The sequence below is a fragment of the Crocodylus siamensis genome, chromosome 1, assembly GCF_052110815.1.
Source record: "Crocodylus siamensis isolate JL-2025a chromosome 1, ASM5211081v1, whole genome shotgun sequence".
NCBI lineage: Eukaryota > Metazoa > Chordata > Crocodylia > Crocodylidae > Crocodylus > Crocodylus siamensis.
The window spans coordinates 255,293,491-255,314,125 of NC_143395.1; the positions used below are offsets into that span (position 1 = coordinate 255,293,491).

The 20,635-nt window shown below is 43.1% G+C and overlaps 1 protein-coding gene across 3 annotated transcripts in view; it reads left to right on the forward strand.

Moving 5' to 3' along the window:
• The window catches only part of KCNJ15 (potassium inwardly rectifying channel subfamily J member 15), a 44,427-nt gene that overhangs the window by 16,220 nt on the left and 7,572 nt on the right, over window positions 1-20,635 (forward strand). Inside the window, exon 1 of one of the 3 annotated variants that reach the window (XM_090060755.1) lies at window positions 20,447-20,554. The exons of the other annotated variants lie outside the window; for them this stretch is intronic. The gene's annotated coding sequence lies outside the window, so the exon portion shown is untranslated. Of the gene's footprint in view, window positions 1-20,446; window positions 20,555-20,635 lie in introns of those variants that run through there. 3 annotated transcript variants of the gene reach the window in all.

Genomic DNA, 20,635 nt, shown 5'->3' on the forward strand with positions numbered 1-20,635 from the left:
TATGATCAGGGGACAACAGGGCAGGCCCTATGAGGACAGGCTGCGGGACCTGAACCTGTTCAGCCTCCAAAAGAGAAGGCTGAGGGGGGATCTTGTGGCCTGTTATAAACTAGTCAGGGGGGATCAGCAGGCATTGGGGAAGTCACTGTTTCCCCGAGCACCGCCAGGAGTGACCAGGAATAACAGTCACAGGCTGGCAGAGGGTAGATTTAGGTTAGACATCAGGAGGCGCTACTTCACAGTCAGGGCAGCTAGGGTCTGGAACCAGCTTCTAAGAGAAGTGGTGCAGGCTCCTACCCTGGGGGTGTTTAAGAGGAGGTTCGATGAACATCTTGCTGGGGTCATTTGACCCCAGTATTCTTTCCTGCCATGGCAGGGGGTCAGACTAGATGATCTGCTCAGGTCCCTTCCAACCCTACAAACTATGAAACTATGAATGCTGCATTTTTTTTTTCCTTCAGTGGAGCCTGCCAGCACAGGCTGCTGCTGGGCTGCCTGCACAGCCCTTGAGATGCATGGGGTCTGGTGCTTCCCTCTGTGGCAAATTAAACCACCTCAGACATGTTTTATTTTGCTGCATCCCAAAGTCATTTAACGTTCATTATGCTCCTGATACATGCAAACAGCCCACCATTAAAGTGCATTATGACACCGACAGGTGCAAACAGCTGCACCATTAAAGTGGTGCAAAAGTGCATTAAGTTGCTTTAAAGGCCAATGTTGTGGCATGTACAAATGGCCTATCAGATTCAGAGATGCATAAGCTTTCATAGGCAACAGCCTACTTTGTCAGCTGTTCTCTCCAAGGTGAGCACTTAAGGTGCTGCCTCTAAGACGCCATCCTTCCCTGCCTTCTATGAATAGGTTGAATAGTTTCTCCCAAATCCTCATAAAGTTTAGAAGTAGATTCTAGGCAAATGAGGTTTTCTAGGCTATTATGAGGCTGTTCCTACCTTCCACCAAATTTGGGAGTATGGTGATGTTTGACAAATCCTACTTGTACTCATCCTACTTATGGCCTATCCATAAGGATTCTATTTTTGCAGAATGTTCCTTGCCCATAGCAACTCCTGATGGTTTAACTGTAGGAGGATAATCTGGGGCATTGACTTCAGTGGGGAAAGCCGCTATACACTGTGGGTGTGTCTACGCAAGCATTAATGCACTGTAATTATGGTGCATTAAGTTTAGTACCTGTAATAATTTAATGCGCCATAATCGGCACTACTGTGCACTAGTGCCAGCATATGCTTTTTTGTGATGCCAGTACACAGTAAACACATTCTACTGTGCATTACCACATTTAGCATGGTTTTGCAGTAATTTGACTTGTGTAGATGTGCCCTGTGAGTAGAAATAGCAGAATCAGTTTGTGAAGAACAGTTCAGACCTCAATAAACTTTGGAAAAGAAAGTCTGTGAGAAAGTTTCAGTCCTAAAGTGGGTGGTCCCTCTGGAATGGCAGCTGGGGCAATGTTGGCAAGATCTTTGTGTTGCAGCCTTTTCCATTTTCTGTGTGTTGAAGAGAAAACTACAATGCTGTGACTCCAGTACCTTTCACAAACATTTGAATCCCCTGAAATTTGTATTATAAAACGTATATAATGTTACAGCTGAAAGCTATCATTTCCTTAAAGCCCTCTAAAGTTTTTTTCTGTTGAGCTTTGATGAGTTTTTTTTCTCCTTCATAAAACATCAATGAATTCAGGATGGGTATTGGAATTCTTCACATAAATGGAACAAAGGATCACACCATCTAGTAGTTTACCCAACTCTCACTTCATAATTATTTTTAAAAATCACTGTAGCACTCTACATGCAGTGCTTGAAATCACAATCAAACACTGTGGATTCCAGCACTATAAACTTCCTTCCAGCAGCTGCACCATAATATTCTCATTAACAGTGGCAATCTCTCATGTTTCTGCCCTGAAACAACAGGTATAACCAAATTCCTCTGGAGGCCTTTTCTTTCTCTCCCCAAAAATGTGCAGAAATGGGGAAAAAAAGGACTTTTTTTTCCCATTTATTTCATGGAGAATTTGAAAGCTTGGCACACAAGTGAGGTATGCACTGGAATTTGGGTGGGTCTAGGAAAAAGCACAGACTTCAGTGGAAAGCATATATGCGGGGGGGGGGGGGTGAGAGAGAGAAAAACCTTTTAAACCATAAATTGACCACATCCATGGATGGGTGAGGAAAGAAACAGAAAGTTGCCCTGAAATAATACTCTGAGCCACTACTGAAAATAAGCCCAACTACTTCAACAGGGATGTGCCATTGGCATTTTAAATAACATTATAGTCATTTCCAAGTGGCAGGTGAAAGTCTTTACTTCTACCATGCGGTTATAATGGCTTATCTATCTATCTAGTTCTATTTTCACTGTAAGTAATCTGCAGCTCTTAGGTTTCTTCCACACAGGTGAGGCTGCAGTGGCTGTGTACTAGCAGTAGCTACCAGAGATGTTGTATGATTAAAGAAGGCATCGGGAGTCCAGTTCTCCATTCTGCTGTTGCTTCAGTTCACAGCCAGGCATCATTTTTAGGGGGCCTTTATGTGGACATGGTCTGAAAGTCTGTCCAGTTCCAATTCTGACTAAGTAAGTATTTCAAATTTGTCCAAAAGAGAATAGTAGACTAGCTATAGTGGCTAAGGCATCCTGATAGTCATTGTAGATGCTCCATTTGTATCAAGACCCAAAGACATTTGCTAAGAGGAGAGAGAAGAGAAAGCAGACCTCTTTAACCAATTCTTCACCTCCGTTTTCTTGGGCAGGGACCAGGACTTCCCCACCGTGATGAAAGACAGACTCAAGGGGAACGCCTTCAGACCTCAGGCTGGGGAGGACTGGGTTAGAGAGCTTCTGGAGGGGCTGGACATGTTCAAATCAGCAGGTCCAGGTACTCTCCACCCCAGGGTGTTGAGGGAGCGAGCAGGGGTTATTGCAGGACCCTTGGCACGGCTTTACAAGCGCTCGTGGTGCTTGGGCCAGGTGCCAGATGATTGGAAGATAGCCAATGTGGTCCCCATCTTTAAAAAAGGGAGAAGGGAGGACCCGGGCAACTATAGGCCTGTCAATCTTACCTCAGTCCTAGGGAAACTCTTTGAGAAGGTCATCACTGTGATGGGCCGGCTTCAGGGATGATGCTCAAGGGCAACCAGCACGGTTTCATTAGGGGCAGGTCATGTCAGACCAACCTGATTGCCTTTTACGATCAGGTCACAAAAGCATTGGATGTAGGTGTCACCATGGACGTAGTCTTTCTGGACTTCAACAAGGCCTTTGACACTGTCTCCCACTCCATCCTCATTAAAAAACTAGGCGACTGTGGCATTGATGCCTACAGAGTCAGATGGATTTCAGATTGGCTGAAGGGTCACACTCAGAGGGTGGTGGTGGATGGGTCATATTCGACCTGGGGGGAAGTGGGTAGCAAAGTCCCCCAGGGCTCGGTCCTTGGGCCCGCGCTGTTCAATCTCTTTATCAGCGATTTGGATGACGGGGTGTAAAGCACCCTGTTTAAATTTGCTGATGATACCAAAATTTGGGGTGAGGTGAGCACGCCAGTAGGGAGGGAAAGACTGTAGCAAGACTTGGATAGGTTACAGGGGTGGGCTAGCAAAAACAGGATGCACTTCAACACAGACAAGTGCAGGGTGCTGCACTTGGGCAGTAGTAACCAGCAGCACACTTTAAAGATGAGAAACTCTCTTCTTGAGAGCACGGAGGCAGAAAGGGATCTTGGAGTCAGTATTGACTCCAAGATGAACATGGGCCGACAATGCGAGGTCACGGTTGGCAGGGCTAACCGCACCTTGTTGTGCATCTACAGGTGCATCTGAAGCAGGGACAAGGAGGTGATCCTCCCCCTCTATGCAACACTGGTCAGGCCACAGCTGGAGTACTGTGTCCAGTTCTGGGTGCTGCACTGCAAGAGGGATGTGGACATCACTGAGAGGGTCCAGAGGAGGGCCACCCGCATGATCCAGGGACAACAGGGCAGACCCTACAATGAGAGACTGTGGGACCTGAACCTGTTCAGCCTTCACAAGAGAAGGCTGAGGGGGGACCTGGTGACCATCTATAAACTTACTGGGGGGGTGGTCCAGAAGGGTTTGGTAGAGACCTTGTTTCCCCTAACGCCCTCTGGCATAACAAGGAATAACGGCCACAAGTTGTTGGAGAGTAGGTTTAGATTAGACATCTGCAAGAACTACTTCACAGTCAGGGCGGCTAGGATCTGGAACCAACTTCCAAGGGAAGTGGTGCTGGCTCCTACCCTGGGGGTCTTTAAGAGGAGGCTTGATGCCTACCTGGTGGGAGTCATCTGAGCCCAGTTATTCTCTTGCTCAGGCAGGGGGTCAGACTTGAAGATCTACAGGGTCCCTTCCAACCCTACTTCTATGATTCTGTGATTCTATGAAGTAGAAATAACAACTCTATAACCAAAGCAATCTGCATTCAGAACCAGAAGTTCCAACGCCTCCTTTAAATGCAGCAAATGAATACCTTGTTATTATGTAAACCTGCTCATACTTGCAACAGTTTATTCTTCATCCAATCATCAACAAGAGAGGCAGCCAATGACTGTATGCTGCTGTGCAATATTCACAATTCTCACCTGCACTGCAGGTCATTTATAGGAGTACAATGCTATCTTATTAGAACTGGTAAAAATGGGTCTATGGTTATCCATAGAATGGAATGAAGTAGGGTTGGGTATTTGACTGATTAATTAAAGTTTGGTCAATTAACTGGTCAAATCTCAGTCAAAAATTGTAAAAAACCCAGTGCTAATAGGTCCAAATAATACACAGAAAAAACATACATTTTTCCACAAAGAAATATGTTCAAAACAATTAAAAAATCATACTTCTGTCAAAAAATCTACAAATAAATGTAGCTTTTTTTAATTGCTATAGTCTTTGACCAGTTAAAAATATGCTGTCAATTGGCACTTCTTAACTTGTAAATTGACCAATTTGCAACCCTAGAACAAAGTATAAATATTAATACAATATTTTTAAAGTGACCTTATGGCCCGACTTTCACAGGCAATTCCCATTTTTCATTTAATCACTTTAAATTGTTTAGGTTTTCATTTTAATAACTACAAGGTGTTTTTTCAATGCCATGTAGATTTTGCTCTGTGTTAACCACACATACACAGTCAAACAGAACATTCCCACAAGCACACTAAGGAAGTATGGGCTGGATGAACGGACTATAAGGTGGATAGAAAACTGGCTGGAGCATTGGGCTCAGAGAGTAGTAATCAATGGCTCTAGTTGGCAGCTGACTTCTAGTGGAGTGCCCCAGGGGTTGGTCAGTTTTGTTCAATGTCTTTATCAATGACCTGGTAATGGCATATATCAGCAAGTTTGCAGATGACACCAAGCTGGGTGTAGTAGGCCTTGGATTCAGAGTAGGCCTAGGATTCAGAGTGATCTAGACAAATGGGAGGATAGGGCAAAAAAAAATAAAAAATCTCATGATGTTCAACTAGTACAAGTACAAAGTCCTGCACTTAGGACAGAACTTGGGACGGAGTATCCAATGCACTAGTATAGGCTGGGGGCTTATTGGCTGAAAAGCAGCTCTGTAGGAGGTTACAGTGGAGAATAAACAAAATTTGAGCCAACAGTGTGCCCTTGTTGCCAGGCAGGCTAATGGCATACTGAGCTGCATTAGTAGGAGCATCACCAGCAGGTCAAAGGAAGTGATTATTCCCCTCTATTCAGCACTGGTGAGGCTGCGCCTGCAGTACTGTGTCCAGTTTTGGGCTCCCCGCTACAGAAAGGATGTGGACAAATCAGAGAGTCTAGCAGAGGTCGACAAAAATGGTTTGGGGTCTGGGGCACATGACTCCTGAGGAGAGGCTGAGGGAACTGGGCTTATTTAGCCTACAGAAGAGAAGACTGAGGGGGGATTTAATAGCAGCCTTTAACTACCTGAAGGGAAGTTCAAAAAAGGATGGAGCTAGACTGTTCTCAGTGGTGGCAGATCACAGAACAAGGAACAGTGATCTCAAGTTACAGCAAGGAAAGTTTAGATTAGATAGCAGGAAGAACTTTCTCACTAGGAGGGTAGTACAACACTGGAACAGGTTACCTAGCAAGGCGGTGGACTCTCCATCCTTGGAGGTTTTTAAGACCCAGCTAGACAAAGCTTTGGCTGGGATGATCTAGTTGGGGATGGTCCTGCTTTGAGCAGGGGGTTGGACTAGATGACCTCCTGAGGTCCCTTCCAACCCTCATTTTCTATGATTCCATGATTCTAAGTATTTGGTGTAATTTGCAACCTTTGAGTAAAGAAAAAAATGGAGTAAGAATGGCACAACTGAAGCTCTTCTTTTGCTCTAAGGGAATATTAACTACACTTATTCAATAAATTCATGATATATTCATCCATAAGCATGAAGTGACTGCAACAAATCCTCCATAACAGATTTCCCCAAACTTCCATAACTGCAACAGATTTCCTATAACTCTCAGAAAAACTCACAATTCTGCTGTCAGAAGCTGGTAGTCCTGATCCTGGCGCACATTTTAAAAATAAAGGATGAAATAATGTTTTGTTTTAATATCAATGAGAATTTTGCCATTGACTTAAAATTGGGACAAAGATTTCACCAGAAGTATTTCTTTTGTACAGCTATATTGCAACCTTGAAAAACATCACCACAAAATCCCCATCATTTTTCATCTTGAAAATATTTATTTTTCATTTATCAAAGCTGAAATTCCACCTTCTGCAGAGCCAGCATGAGGTTTATGCACCAGAGAAACAGTCTGTAGATTAAGTGGTACATAGATCATCTTTGTATAGGAATAACTTTTCCCATTCCTCAGTAATCTGTTGTGTATTTCCTTATCACTTGTGCCAATTAGTGAAATTCTGCTTTAAGTAGTTTTCTTTTCTTTGCTTTGCTTCTGAATAAAGCTTAAAGGTAAATTCTGACATATAGGATGTGAGTCACTGTTTAGCAAAGGGTAATAGTTCCTTTGACTTAAAAATCAATATGCTTAGGAAGAAGATGCTTTGTCTTATTACTTGTCTTTCACTGATGTAAGACTTCATTTTTTTAAACATCTTCCAATGCATGAACTTGTTCACACAGGTAAACAAATTCTTCCAAGACTGAAAGCTTCCTAAGAAAATCAGCTTCTAACAAGTTTTGTGATGAAAACTTGTCAGAATCATTCTTCTTCCTTGGAATTACACTTTCTAGTATTGCAAAATCATAAGGCTATAGTGAGGTTTTTAAATAGCTAGAGGGTGTGTGTGTGTGTCTGTCTATCTGTCTGTCTCAATACCACCCCCCCACATCCATGTTTGTATAGTAGGGGGATATCTGATAATTACATTTTCATTTGTTCCCCACAGCTGATGCTGTAGGCGGGAAAGAGGTATAGGACTGCTTTGAAACAGAGCCAGTTGGTCACAAACAGTGCTGTAAGAAAGTCTGCACCTGTCAGCCTGGTGGGATGGGGTCAGAGGAACAGACCCCCAGGTCCCCCTAGCTTGGATCTGCACAGTGTAAGGGGAGGGAAAGCTTCTGCCATGGTGGCTTTTTGACCCCCCCCCCCGCCCCCTTCCCTCCCAGCAGCCCACTGAGTCGGGCTGAGATCACTTCAGCTCCACCCCATCCCCAGCTGCTTGACTCTGAGAGATGGGGAATGGGGAGGGAAACACTCTTCACCCCACTCTGACACTGCCCACCTGCCATGCAGAGGTCGCACAGTGCAGAGTGGGGAGCGGCTGCTGTGGGAGTGGGGCTGAGGTGATCCCAGCCTGGCGCACTGGGTTGCGGGGGCTTGGAGGGGTGAAAAAGCCTCATGGAGGGCCCCCCCATGCTATGCAGACCCCAGATGGGGGGAGGCAGTGCCAGGGCAGAGGGTGTGTTACCTTCCCACTGCTCTCAACTAGGCATGGGCTGCCACTGTGTTGGGTTGAGCAGCCCCAGGCAGTGTTGCCACGAGGGATGGTGCCCCTAGGCTCTTGGCCTGGCCCGGTGCAAGCTTTTGCCTGTCTCGACCACCTGAACAGTGAATGTCAGTTCAGTTTGTTATTGATTCAGTTTATGCAGCTTCGAAAAACCTGTGAAGATCGAATTGATTTCACCTCGGGCTGTTTGAACCGCTGCACTTACCCCATGGGACTAGGACAAAGTAAGGAAGTAGGAGCCGGGGAATAACACCTGTGTTTGCATCACCTCCATCAGCCCTTGGATTATTGAGCACAATCTCACTCTCCTAGCTCAGTTACATATTTCCATGTTATCTGAGTGCTGGCTGTGATTCAGTATAGTTTTTCAGTCACACATACTCTGAACAGCTCTTTCTTCTAGCCACAGTAAAACCGTTTACTAATTCATTTCATTGCTTTAATGCATGTGCTGTATCAGAATCAAGTTGAGTTTTGTTTTTCAATTAGTCACAGTACTAAACTGCCTTCATAACTTAACATGGGTGTGGCTGCAAAGTGAGGCTTGCTGGAAGGCATTAAACTTCTACCGAATCCAAAGAAGATCTCAAAGCTATATTTTCAGAGTCATAAGCCAACACTTTGCCCACTCTGTCACTGTGCTCTGGCCAGATCTACAGGCCTCTAATGTAGCTGGGAGAATATGATATCTCCTGTCCAAGCATAGGAATGAAGCCAGTGACACAATTCACCTGTATGTTTCAACTCCTTGAAATGCTTCAGTTAAGTAAGCAATGAAGTAAAAAATCTATCTTAACTAGGCCTGTGGCTGATTTGTGTGACCTCAGCATGCTGATGAAATTGGCGTTACGATTTTGCAATACTAGAAAGTGTATTTCCAAGGAAGAAGAATGATTCTGCGAAGTTCTTATCACAAAACTTGTTAGAAGCTGATTTTCTTAGAAAACTCTTGGGCTTGGAAAAATTTCTTTACCTGTGTGAACAAGTTCATGCACTGAAAGATGTTAAAAAAAAGAAGTCTTCTTTTATATCAGTGAAAGGCAAATAGTAAGACAAAGCACCTTCTTCCTAAGCATATTGATTTTTAAGTCAAAGCAACTATTACCCTTTGCTAAGTGGTGACTCACATCTTATATGTTGGGATTTACCTTTAAGCTTTATTCAGAAGCAAAGCAAAGAAAAAGAAAATTCAGGCATGCTGCACTATACCATGCAGATGCACCTATAGTGAGAACCACATACAGTAGATTCTAAGGTTAATAAAGGGGAAGAATCATCTCATTTTTGGAAAACTAGCCTGGAGTTTAGTGTATGTTCAATTCCCTGTGCCTGTCTACTTTCAAGTGCTATGTCTCTCTACTGCAGCCTGAGCACCAGAAGCCATTTAGCAGTAGCAGCACAAAGCGCTGTGATTTATCCACCCTGCACAAAATTCCATGGGTACTAAAGATGTTACATTTAGATTCACCAAATGAGGGTTAGGTCCATCTAAATGCCCATCTGTGCAGATGTTCATGGGGGGGGAACACAAGACATTAAACTGGGCTAAAAATGGTGGGCCCGATCTAAGTTAGTTCACCTGAGTAGGTGCCCCAGGGCTGGAAAAGCCCAGGTGCTCACTCCACCCTGGGGCTGCCCTTTTTCTGCTGCCACCACCCTGATCAAGCTCTTTTTTAGCCCTCCGACCCTCCCACCCCTGGACAGACAACCCCCACACTGAACCTACCTTCCCCTGCCCTCCCAGCAGACCTGCCAGCCTCCCCAGTCCTACCAGCCCCTGACCCTGATCCTGCCCTCATCTCCCCCAACCTAAAGTTACTCACGCTGGGTTCCCTGTGGCTCCTGGCACCAGCGTAGGCCTGTATGTGCTGCTCCATGTCTACGATCATGTGATTTGAAGTCAGTCATGTGATCATAGACCAGCTACAGCAAACACTTGTATGCACCCTATCTTGCTGCAGCTAAACACCCAGTGCTGGAGTTACCCCAGGTATCTGTACTGCAACGTAGACGTACCCACAGCTCCCTGTGTCATTAGGAAAGCCCAGAAAAGGGCCTTTTGGTGCTTGAGTTTTTCTTTAGATGCCCAAGTCCAACTTTAGGTCCTCAGAACCCTTGCTTAGCTGCTTCCTGTTTTGGAGTCTCCCAGTTTTTTTCCCAATAATGCTCCCCATGTACTAAAAGTGTCTGTTTCTGAGTCCATACAGAGCTGAGTAAGTACTGACAGAGCTGAGCAGGTAAACATCTATCTTATAGTTACAGCCTGCTGGATTCACACACTAGACATTTCCCTCTCCACCCTAGTTTGATCTAGTAGATGTTCTCAGCACATACTTAAAGGATCAGGCACTATAAAAATGATAAAGAGGCTGGTTGCAGTGTCCTTCTGCCTCCCCCTTTGCCCACTACCCCAGGATGGGGGAGACCCAAGTTTAAATTCCTTGTTTCCCTGATGAGTGTTGAGTATATCTCACATCTCACAGATGATTGCTGCAGTCCTCAGGTCAAAGCAGTGTAGCTGTGGTGTTTAGCTGTGATTTGTTTGGTAATTTTTTTTTTTTATGGGGCCATCTTTACAGATGGGAGAGATATTAGACAAGCTTTCAGGCATAACATGCCCTTCTTCAAGTGTGGGGAAAACCCCCCTAAGCTTCCAGGTTTATGTTGAAAGGCATTCCTCCTAAGGAGTATGGCTTAGGGGAAGTTCAGGCACATGCAGAGGCATCTAACTTTCTCTATGCATTTTATAGGCTACTAACACACAACTTCAGACTCCATGGATCAGCAAGGTGCGTCAAACTTAGGCCCTGCAATGCTGCCACCTGCAGTGCCTTTAGTGGATCTAGTGTTTCAGCTCTGTCTCTCAGTTCCGCTTTGCAAGACAAGAAGAATAGCTTTTACCTGTCTCAGTGCAGTGATGGACTGATACATCTTGAAGTGCTCTGAATCTGTGGTATGCAGACACAGGGGATGCCAATGATATCTTCTCTTTGTGTATCAAGTTGTGTCTTACACAGATGCTGAAATTCAGAGTCAAAATTCATTATCAGTTCAGCAAAACTGATCCTCAGCGTTTAACAGAAATCAAGGCAAACTTGTTGGTGGCCCCAGTTTGCTGGGCAGAGTCCTGGTTTTCCTGTTCCTGGTTCCTAGGCAGCTGGAATGGATACTGTTCTTCCCCACAGTATGTCTTCAATGTGTGCTGCTGTTCAAGGGGGTAATATTAGGCTGTCATCTGCCTCATTATTCCTCTTCTATACCTACAGCACATGTTGGGACTGTTCTCTGCCTAGCACTGTCTCTATCTCTGCTGCAAATAATAATCGGGGGTAAGAATCGATATTAACCTTATCTGGATGAGCTTTCTTTTATAAATATATAAACATTCTTCCTGAATGAATATGGTGGCTATCAGCAGTAATAAGGGACAGGTTCAGTATCCCTCTTGACAAATAAATAGCATCCACATGCTGTCATTGGATGCATACTGGTACCTCCCATTTCCTACCACAATGGTATTTGAATTTGGCATATGAAAATTTGCAGCCTCCACCCTAAAACCTGGGAAAAGTTGAGCACACCCTTCCTGGGGCCTTTACCAGGCAGGACTTCCCTGCTCACCTGCATTCTGAGACGGTACAAACAAGGATATTTTTGCTTACTGGGGGAAAGGGACTGCACGTGCAAACTTGAGAAAATGTAGCAACAGAATATGAATAACAGATATGCAAATGATGTGTAAAATACTACTCTCTTCCAGTAACTGTGCCTATTGTCTGTCTATGGGTCATAGCCAAAAAAAGACTGAGAGACTTTAAAAAGCTCTTTAGATGACTAAAGATCCTCAGGCAGGATTTATATGACTAACTCCAAAGTTAGGACACTGAGCAATCCTTGCACAGCTAATGTCTAACTCTGAAGGCACTTATGCCTCAGTTTGTGACCTTCCAGTTCCCCAGGCACCAGAGGGCATGTCCACATGGCCCAATAGTACCACATGGAGATACTCTGAGCTAGCTCTGAATGTACTAGCTTTGGGGTAGAAGCAGGATAAGTAGAAGCAGGATAGCCACATCAGGCAATGGTGGAGAAGCAAGGCTTGCTTAGCCTATGCAGAGTGCTACAATAATTCATCAGTACCGTTCCATTTCTCATTCTGGAGCTAGCATACGCCGATCCGGGCTGTGTATCTCTGCATGGTTCTGGCTTGCACAATGTAGTCATGCCCTAAAGTTCTGCTCCTAGTTGTGCCCTGAAGTGCTTCATTCATGACGGTGCTGAGCAGTTCAGTGCCAACCTCGTGCCTAAGCTCATTCAGGATCCAGAAATCAGATGTCCTTCTGTCAGGTCCTCCTGGGTATCCTGGCCAGATTCATCGGGCATTCTCAGAGCACTGACAGGACCGGGCTTCAAACGAAATTTGGCAGCTGCTGCTTTTGTGTGCAAACAGTCACTAGAGGAGATGGTGGTGGTGGTGCCTCATGCCCCATATATAACTTTGTCAGGTTGTAGGACAAGAGTCAATTACCTCCACTTTCCTTGAGGAAGTAGGGAAAGAGTCCACCACACATCCTACCTCTCAGGAGCCAGCCAGAACCACCAGACTAGGAGCTATTTTAAGTATGGCATGAAAACATTTTCCAGCCCTCATGCTGACGATGTGATGTTGGCTGGGTAGAATTCAAGATTTTCCAAGCCATTGGAGTGAACATGAGTGAGTGCCACTCAGCAGCCTAGTGGTTAGGGCTCCCATCTGGGAGAGAGCTAAACTTCTGTCCCTGATGCAAAGATTATTTATCTGTGTTTTATCTGTTTCATATGACATGCATGATGACTGCACAACATGAATTCTGACTTTTCCTATTTTTTTGAGTGCATGACTTTGTAATCTTTGTTTACTTCATGTCTTTTTTGTGGGCATAATTTCCTAGGTTATTGTAAAAGCAAGCTAAAATAGCTGGCTGTCATCTTCTACAAATCAGCATTAGGGGGGTTAGGGGTACTTTGCTGATGGATTTTCACAGATACTTGCTGACAGCTGGAGCATTGGTTCCATTTCAGACCCTGGAAGAATGTGGCTTCTAGTTATACAGACTCTTCTGCTCTTTCTCCCCCCAAGGGTGGCCCAGTTTCCTCCATCCAATCTCATTCCTCTTTTCTCCACTTTTGGCTCTATTTCAGTTCCATTCCACTCAACTATTCAGCCCTATGCTCTACTCTTCAGCCTAATCACAGTCTCTCTGCCTACCATGTCTGAGTTCACACCTCTGGATTCCCTGTCCCTCTCCCAGTATTTCTCCCATCCTCAGCTGTCACTCCCCATTTCCTTGTCTAGCTACTCCAGTCTTTCCTATCCTGCATAGGCCTTGTCCTCCATCAGCCCCTGTTTCTCCCTTTCCAGCTTCTCAAAGAATCTTTTTCTCGAAGCATCTTTTTCTTGGCCTTCAGTCAATTGCTCCCTCATTATTCCTCTTTTCCACTAACACATAGTTCCATTCTCCTTTCCCAAGCCCACCCACTTTCAGCATCTCCTTTTTTGTCCCAATCTGTTTCATCCATCAGTCTTCCCTACACCTGTTGGCTCCTGTTCTCTTTCAGCTCCACAGGTTTCTGATTCCCTATCTGGGCTCCCATCCCCTGTCTTCTTGCAGAACCAAATCTCACCCCCAGATTCCTTTTACTCTTCTGCCTTCCTGCCCCATTCTTGCCCTCAGGATCCCTGTACCAATTTAAATATCATGTCCCTTTCTTGGCCCCTGCTGGCTTGGCTTTTTTCTCACCTGTGTTCAAAACAGATACTTCCTTCTACACATTGCTGAGGTCCCATACAGGAATCTTTGAAAGCAGAGGATAGACAGACTTGCTCTGCTTTCCCTTCCATTACTGAGACTTGGCCCAGCCCAGAGATGCTGTTGCAGAGGAAAGTCTTGCTCAGCTTTGGGATAGAGTATGGTCATGGTGAAAAGCATCTTCAGGGAATGTAGCTGGTGCAATCTTAGAAGTCTGTACTGAGTGGTTGTTTCTACACGAGACACTGACTTGCGCAGTAGCTCATGATTGCTATGCAGTAGTGTTGTATGGCAAGAAGCATGATGCAGTGCTACTGTGCAGTAGTAATGAGCTACTGTACAGTCAGCATCATGAAAAAAACATTCAGCAGCATTACTGCGCAGTAACTCTAATTACTTTACAAGTACTAAATGACTGTGCAGTAATGAGTGAGCAGCCAGTGTCTCATGTAGACACAGACAGTATGTCTAAACTGTGATTTTCCCAAAGCTCATAATTTGGCTTAATGAGGAGACCATAGTTTTATATAGATGGCATAAAGGATGTTACTTACTTAAAAAGGCATCCCACTGCCAAATTTAAAGTCCCGGCTCCAAAGTATGAGTGTACAAGAATGTCTCTAAAAAGCTGGCAGAATTTTTTAACGTGGGCAAACATTTTTTAACATGTCCCATTCTTGAAAATGTCTAAGTTGTTTAAATTGTTTTGGCAGCCATGTAGCCTAGAACATTTCAGCCCAAACAATTACAGTTTGGCAAAGTCATCAGAGTTATGTGCAGCTGAAAACAGGGTCTTATAATGGGAGGACTTGGGCAGCTTCAAGAAGTGGTGGCACTAACCTGTAAAAATAATGAGATGAAGATTTGTGAGAGTCAAATATATCCCATTGGTAAATGTAATAATGCAAATAGATACACTCTGTTTCATAGAGAGAGGAAAAGAAAGAGAAAATAGAACAGTGGAGGATACTTCAAAGCAAAGGGCAGAGCCAAGAGCCTCTGAGGATTGGAGACTCCTGTAAGACACTAATAAAGTAAAAGGCAAAATACAGCACTAATGACAGGGAAGACCTTAGTTAAGAGCTAGGATCTCCTGGCTCTAGGAGCTGGTTCTGGTTCTACTACTGACTTGTGATGTGGCCTTTAATAAGGCAGTAATTTCTGTCTCTTTACTGATATCCTTCTATGAAAAATGGGTCTGGAGCTGCTTGGCTACACCAAAGGTCTATTGTGAGGAGTAATGACTGTGCAGCACTGTTATGATTAACGTGTTCAATTGCTAATGTCCCTCTATAATTTGCAGTTTGAATTTTGGCACCCAGGTGCTCAGAAATGAAAAGTATGGGCTCTTAGCAAGTAGTGTCTGTTTAGACTTGCATTCTTTTAAAAAGCCAGGTATGGTTTGCACAGCAGGAACTGGGGAAAGGGTTATAGGGATGAAAGAGCATCACTTCAGAATTAGGTTTTAAATGACCAACTATGCTACTACACATTAAAGATGAGAAAATTTTAAACTACAAGGAATTTGAAAAAATATTATTCAGGCAAGTGAGACATTAAAGAGTACTGAGCATTTTGTTACTGAGGATGTGTCATTGATAAAAAAGTTTTGACATAACAGGTTTCTGGTGACTTTTTGCATACATGTTTATCTTTATTCCAGCAACATTTTATAACTTCTTTTTTAGACAATATTTAATTTGCTTCTTAAAAAAAAACCAAATGTGATGTTCATGAATGATCCCAGATGGAGAGAAGTATAAAGATTAAAACCTTTTGTTTATCCACAGAACAGGGGGAAAGCAGTGGAAACTACTCCGTTATGCAGGGACTATTCAGGCTAGATTCAGAGGGATGTTGGGGGATAGTGGATGTTAAGAAAAAGAGGCCTATCCAGACTGATCTGTTCCTCTTCCTTTACAGCTTCCAACATTTAGCAGCCTAGGACATCCTAATCTGTAGATTGCATGTACAAATATTTAATCATGATTTGACTTAAACAGGGTCTATCTGTCTATTTTTTTTATATTTCTGCTCATCACTGTAGTAGGTAACCATCAATCATCTGGATCACGGTGTATGTGTAAGAGGTCTGGTCTTTAATGCATACACAAGAGTATGGAAGGTGCCCAAGACCTACCATCCTCCCTTGAGACCATTGAGACAGGAGTCCAAAGGCCAAACCAAGTCCAAATGCTCAGTGCCCTGTTGGTTGTAACTTCTGCCAGAGAGCAACAGATTAGAGCTGCTACTGACTGCCTAGGGCCTCCGTGAGAATGCTTTTCTTTCAGGATGATGTCCCGTAGTCTTTCTCCAACCAAGAAATACCCATAAGGTAGTGGGGGTTAGGGTTTTGAGGCACCCTATATTTGCCTTACTTTGGGGGTTGCAACATTGTGGTATTTTATAGGAACTACCTGCCAAGAGTATCCCTACTGTGTTGCCACCAGGCCCTCCAGTTGGCTACAGTTTATAGTTGTACCCAGGACATACTCATCACTGTAGTGTCTGATAATCCTCAATGTTAAACCAAGTAACAATAGCAAAATCCATGATGTGGACTTTGAAGGGGTTATGAATCCTATACGATACAGTAGAACATTTCTGACTTGAGTTCATTCTCAGGTGACCAAATGTCAGTCAGGCAGAGATGCATGCTGACAAAACCAATTCTAGTTTTCAATGGTTTACTCCGTTTGCTTAGATATGCATGTCTAAAGTTAACCACTCATTGGACTTTCTTCTACAACCTTGGACATCAAGTTGCGATGGAGGAGAGAGGAAAATGGCTCAATTATAATAAATGACTAGTTTTAGGATCTGACCTATCAACCAAGAAAAATCAGGAAGTTGTCTTTATAGTCATGAGCATTTGTTTGTTTCAAACAAAAGAGTATTTCTTTGTTTATGAAAAATACATAAATGGGCTTGCAGCCCTTGAGAAAGCATAACTCAAGGCTAAAGGTGAAGTCATTCCTTCATGCAGAGTAGAAGGTTTTAGGTGACAAGGCTGTCCTACCAGAGCTATAGTTTGGGAGAAGACGAAGGGCTCAGTTACAGGAACGCTCCACCTTCTGGAGTCCATGAGTCAGAACATGGGCGATTTGACTGGTAAGCTGTCACAGCCCCAGATTTCCTGAGCCTGTCACCTTTCAGAGGTTGCATAGTTTAGAGAGATGGTGATATTTCATGCTACACAAAGCACAGAGAATTTATGAGACACTTGCATAGTTAACTGAAGCATGACAGACCTAGTAAAGATCTTAAGATTACACAGCTTTTTTTTGGTTTTGTTTTTTAAATGTGGAGCCTGCTGGTGGGTAGTTGGATTAAAAGTGCAGTTCAAGTACTGGCAGGGGAGGAGGGCCCAGATGGTGAAGCACATCTGATATATAAACAAGAAGGCATTTGAAGACATTTGGTCATTATGTGCATGTTTGCTTGATTTATGTTGGTCTCCCACAAGCTATTCTGGCTTTATGTGTATGGATATTTTTGTACGTGTGCATATTGGCCTCTGCTCTTTGATAATGTGGTCTTTGGAGTCAGTGTCAATCTATTTGTATCATTGGCTCCTGGCATTATCTTAAGAGGTGTGGTTAAGTATGCAACTAAACTTCATAGTTTTGTCCCTGCTAAACTGCTTTATTATCAGGGTACATTCTGGTGAAGTCTCTCCTTCAGTTGATCCAAAGTTCTGGTCAAGAATCAGAAGAAGGTCATTGCAAAGGTACTGTAGGGTTGTGCATGTCTCTGCATCTTCCTTTATTATGCCATCTTTTTCTTTCACTCTTATTCCATTCATTTTCATTTTGGAATTAGAGTTTTTGTAAAGTTTTAACCAGGTATTCTGGCTAATAGAAATGGTACTTTTCAGAGTAGATCACCCAGATAATAAATTGTAGATGCTTCTTTACAATTAGTAATATATTCTTATTATGAATATTTCCTTGAATAATGTAAATTTGTTAAATAATGAATGCTTTCTGACTGATGGAAAAATAGAGAGAAGGATAACAATTATAAGGGGACAAGAACTTGAGACAGAATTAAAAACGTCCAGCCAGAGCAAGGACATCTCTATGTAGAAATACCTGAGAAGTCTATATAAAAATGAATGGAAGGGAGAATACTAAGGGAAATATTATAATACCATGATATAAATTCATAGCTGGTACATAGATAGATCTCATTATATAAATCTATGATTTGTCCTCATTGGGCATACCACATTGGTTGCCTGATCTCAAAAAAGGATACTTGCAGTATTAGACAGCATTCAAGGATGAACAGTGAGAATGATTAAGGACAAGGAAGACCTCTCATATAAAGAAAAACTTAAAAGAGTGGGATGGCTTACTTTAGGAAGGGGATGAATAAGAGGGAACAAGGTAGAAGTGTGCAAAATAATGAATGTTTTAGACTAGTAGATGGAAATTTCCCTTTCATTATTTTTCTCACTACAAGGCCAAGCACACATACAAAGATAATTGACATTGACAAATACAAAATTGCTGTTTTTCAACATAGCAGAATATGAGCCTGTAGTACTCATTGCCACAAGTTATAAAGAGTTTTACAAGAGTATAACAAGAGGCTCCTATAACAGTAAACATTTTTTAGCAAGAGCTTTTAAAAGGATTCAGTCCCTCTAGATTCAGGATATAAGGCAATCTCTGTTTCTTGTGGGAATTTTTTATTCTCATAGAGAGATTATTCTACAACTGGCTACAGCAGAATTTCTTCCTCTGAAGTGTCTGGCACTAGCCACTGTCCATGACAACATATCAGATCACTGCTCTGATCCAATTTGTCAATTCCTGTCTTCCTGCATTAATGCAACAGAAAGGAGAAGAAGCACTTTTCCAGAGAAAGGAAACCAACATGAATTTTCCAAAAGAAGGAAGAAATTGAGGATCACGCAGGAATAAGGGAAGCAAGTCAGAATACTCAAAGTTTAAAACAAACAAACAAAAATCCTGGGATTCAACAGGATCAATTCAGCATGGATTCAGAAGGAAGACAGCAAGACCATGGGAACAACTGGCTAACAGAAATACGAACTAAGAGAGAAGGAAACCAAAGACCGGAGAAAAGCTATTTTAACTTGTATATAACTTGCTGAAGATTCAGAAGCCCACTGATCTCTCAAGCTGACTAAAGAAGTAGTGAGAACATTGGGAATGGGAGGTGGCTTCAGGTAAGGGTTGAAAGGGAGATTTCATGGACCACATAGTACATGTAATGAAGAACATGTCTTGGTCAATGCAAGACGTGGTCCATAATATAGCTGCCACCCCAGAAGTAACCCTGCAAAGGACATGTGCCTCCCAGGCTCCTCCCTGCTCTAATGGTGGGACTGTCTTGCAGTAGCATTGCAGGGTCTGATTACTCTTCACATCTGCTCCACTTCCTGGTGCATTGAGGGAAGATGGCAGAACTCACACCTCAGAGTCCTGCTCAAGCTTTGGGGAGCCAGCTGTAACCTTCTTCTACACACAAAGCAGAGATCAAGGTAGGGTGTGCAGGAGATGGAACTTATTCCCCTGTACGTAAAGTGTTCATAAAGGCCAATATTTTTCTTCCCTTCAGATACTCAAAGCTATTTGTGGAAGGGAACTAATTTTAACAAATCATTACTTGTGGCTGGAAGCAAAGACTGATGGGGAATGGGCTTTAGTAGGCAATGGTCGATCCTCTGGATCATGGCGTACACGTGAGAGACGTGTGCAGGTGCCTGATTAATCCATTTTTACAAAGTCCTTTTTAAAGGGTGACAATATCAACATCAGGACAGATTTGGGGCCCTTTTGTGTCATTAAGTTCGGCACCAGAGTCTTTTGATTAAATGGCATGCATTTTTCCTTGTACGTTTCCCATTAGAAGCTACATATGTTCATGTTAAGGTGCCTTTTCCTTTGGTGACAACATTTAAATTCTAAGCTTGTTTAAATAGCAAGTTGCTTGTATGCTGCTTCCCCCTCACCTCCCTCCCTTCGGTTTCCTCCTGTTGTTCTTTTTCAGATCACTTGGCCTTTTTTCCTGTTTATTATCCGGACATACTGTGCAGCGTATGTGCTGAGGTGACTGTCACATAAAAGATCTCTTGCTGGGATCATCAGAGCGCTGCTATTTTTTTAAATGTATGCTTTAATTGATCCTGGAATACGAAAATGTGCTTAATGATTAGGACAAAATCAGAATGATTTACAGCCTGATTATAATAATAATAATAATACCAAAGTTTAACTTTTCCCCAGAAAAACAGTAACTCAATTAAAGCTGTATTCAGTAAACGAAATGCTCTTTTATTAACATAACAGGAAAGTACAACAGCAAACAATTATTTTCTTGTCTTAGGCTGGCACATACATATACCACCACTGCATCTTGAATTTCCTGAGAGTTTCTTTTAAGTAGCTGCAAGGAAAAACGTATCTTTTTTATCTGGTTCATAAAAATGAATCACTTATTAAAGTTTCTCTTTGAGCCAAACAGTGGAACAAAACAATGCTTGTTGTGTGAACTGCCAAAGCACAAAGGATGCATAGGGGGTTTTTTTTAGAGCAGGAAGTTTTGTTATTGGAAACTACTACAATGTGCCCTGTCCTTGCACTACATAACCCTGTCTGGTCCTGAAAGCAGTGTCTTTTTACTTGCCTCATCAAAGTGGCACAGGCAACCTTCCACTGCACTCTGTGGGCTTTGTTCAGCCCTGGGTGTCCTCACACTTAATCTCCATCCGGACTGAACTGGGATGCACAGTAAACAAACTTCAAGAGTCTGGTGGTTCAATGATTGCTGTGTTTGCACAGGTCGGGCCCACTGCTAGAATGCTGATTTTGTGAATTTACCTTCTGTTTTCCATGGACTGTTTGAAATTGGTGTGCTCTGTT